Raw genomic sequence first — 2,950 nt, 5'->3', positions numbered from 1 at the left:
CTCCGCGCATGCGCAGCTCCTGCCGCCGCCGGGAGGGCGCAGGTAACGCTGGGAGTTGTAGTCCTGCGTTCGGGCAAGTCTGGGAGAAGAACTAGCTGAGCTCAACCTCCTCGCACTTCCTCTCTTTGTTGGAGGCAGAGAAGTGGAGTTCCTGAGTGCAGCATGGCACAGGGGCCAGGTCAGCTGGGTCGGGGCGCCCAGTAACGGGAAGAGGAAACTTTCCCGTGTGGTTTATAATGGGAATAAATGTCCAAAGAGACATTATGCGTTACCAAACTCTCCCTGCAGTTATGTCTTGATCCTTCAAGGAATCCTGCAACAGGAACATTTTTCTAACTATTTTACGGATTAGGAAAGTGAGGTAATGGGGGATACCTTGCATCAGAAGGCTAGGAAGAGAGTGGTGATCGAGAAGTTACTTCATCTGTGAATGGATTAACAAAATTCTGAGGGGGGCAGGGAGGTTAGACGGCCCCTCTCACTTGGGAGCTCAAGCTGGCCTCAAATTCATAGGCAGTTACTGTGCCTCGGCTTGCTCCAACTCATATAATTTCCTTTATTCTTTTTTAAAAGGTGTGTGTGTGTGTGTGTGTGTGTGTGTGTGTGTGTGTGTGTGTGTGTGTTCACATGCCTGAATGTAAAACTGTGTACTGCGTGTGTGCTGGTAACCGTGGAGGGCATCGGACACACCCAGCTCCATGTAGTGCTGGGAACCAAACCCAGGTCCTCTGCAAGAGCAACAGCTACTCTCAAGCACTAAGCCAGCTCTCCAGCACGTTCCTGCATCCTCAAGTTGCACACTTTGCAAGTCCGGCTCTGCCCCTCACCCACAGATCTTGCCATCCACACCCTGAACCCTCCTCTACGCTAGCATGGCAGCAGCTGCCAACACAGTTGCTTGTCTCACAGTACCTTGTAAGAGGCAAAAGGGATCGTTCAGCAAACACTCAAAGGCCTGTTCCACCGCAACAGAAGCCATGAGCCACGAGCCCTAAATGTTAGGGGAATGGGGTATCTTCCATGCGGCCTGGGCTTGAGGACCACAGCTCATGGCCTACGGTCACTCAGCTAACACTGCTCTGTGGCAGCTGCAGCTTGGCAGTCCCGCTCCCCACCTACTCATGCCCACTGGGCCCCTTCCCCTCTCCGTGGCAAGCATAGTGGCACTAACCCTGTCAGAGCACCCTGGGCTCTTGGGAGTGTTCGCTCTGTTACGTGCTCCTCCTTGGAAGGTGTTTAAAAATAGCAGCAGCTAGCAGAGCCCCCGGGGCAGGTGAGAGCAGCAGCAGGTGCCCCCTCTAGTGTTATGGCTCCCACGGAGGCCTCAGGTAACAGGACATAGCTAGGTACCAGGACCCTTCGCTCTACAGTGGTACAGCTTTTCCTTAGGCACAGGACATCAGGACTCCTCAGCTCCGGTGGCAGCCAGTACTCCAGGCCAGGAACCTAGGGTGTTTGAGACCCTTGGCCTGGAGGGCTTCCAGGAGCCAGGCCCTACGGTTTCTCTTTCTAGGCTTTCTCTAGCCTTGCTCCCCACTCTCTACTTTTGTCATCCTGGTTTCTGCGCAGGCCCTCGTCTCAAGCACTCCAGCAGCGGCTCCTTAGCTGACGGCTATCTTGCCGCCTTTGCAGCTCAGCCTGCTGACCACTTGAGTTTGGCAGCTGCTGCCGCCGCGGCTGTCAGATCTCGGCTCTACTGCTGCCTTCTTCCTGTTTCCAGCTCAGCCTGAACCACAGAAAGTAGGCGATTCAAGACTGCTAAGAACACCCTTTTAGTGAGCCTAATGTTGGGACACCAAGGCAGCAGGCAGCACACTGGGGGAGTGGGGTCCTCTCATGGAGTGAGCCAGTCTGTTTATATGGCCAGAGAAGGGGCGGGCATCTGTGCCAACCACAGCAAACTTCCCATGCAAATAAAGGTTTGTGTTTTCACCAATCACAACATCCCTTTAGCATTGATCACCCAATCCCCTGCCAGGTCACCAGGTGGGAGGGCTCTTCATCTGGCCTCAGCAGAAATGGCTGCAGGGGTACCTAGGTACCTAGAGTTTGACAAGGCTTGTGACAGCCAGCAGTCTGACACCAGCTCTGTGAAACAACCCTGGCTGAGGTTGCACCTTCAAGAGCAAAAGCAATGGCCAGTTGTATAGTTTTCTAAGGTTCCTGTGGACCCATATGTTAAGAATGGCTGGTAGGTAGTCAGCTGGCTATCTGGGGCAGCAGGGGTAGGCCAGCAGGAGCTGGTCCTGACATCCAAGTGCCCAGTGGGAAAATGCCTTTTCTTATTTGTCAGAAATGATTGGGGGGGGGGGGAGGATTCTTACAAACTCAGCAGATCTGTAATAGAAGTTTAACACTTTTATAAAAGTGTTCCAGGGAGACAAGGGCTCCCTTTGTGTGTCTTGGAGCCACTCTCCCTGCCCTGGGTCCTCTGTTTTTATGTCTGTTAAAAGGGCTGCTATGCAGACAGTACACACCCACTCCAGAGCAGCCACAAGCTTGAGAAGCAGCCGTAGGCAGTATGTGTACCACCTAACACAGTGTCAGTACCTAATGCATGTTGGTTAACTTTATTGGTGGAATACCAGTGCAGCCATCTCACTTAATAAGTGCTCACCGTGCTGGCTAGCTTTAGGCCAACCCAACACAAGTCATTTTGGAGGAGGGAACCTCAGTTGAACAATGAACCCCACCACATTGGCCTGTGGGCAAGCCTGTGGTAAGTTTTCTTGATTGATGATAGATGTGGGAGGGACCAGCTCAGTTGAGTAGTGTCACGCTGGGCTGGCGGTCCTGGGTAATAAGAAGGCCGGTGGGTCAAGCCACGAGGAGCAAGCCTGTAAGCAGCACTCCTCCACGGCCCCTGCATCAGCTCCTGCCCCCAACTTCCCTGCATGAAGCTGTAAGGTGAAATAAACCTTTTCCTCCCCCAAGTTACCTGTAGCCACGA

Source organism: Acomys russatus, chromosome 6, assembly GCF_903995435.1.
Source record: "Acomys russatus chromosome 6, mAcoRus1.1, whole genome shotgun sequence".
Classification (NCBI taxonomy): domain Eukaryota; kingdom Metazoa; phylum Chordata; class Mammalia; order Rodentia; family Muridae; genus Acomys; species Acomys russatus.
The sequence above is the reverse complement of the archived record's forward strand: the minus strand, read 5'-3'. Positions refer to the sequence as shown.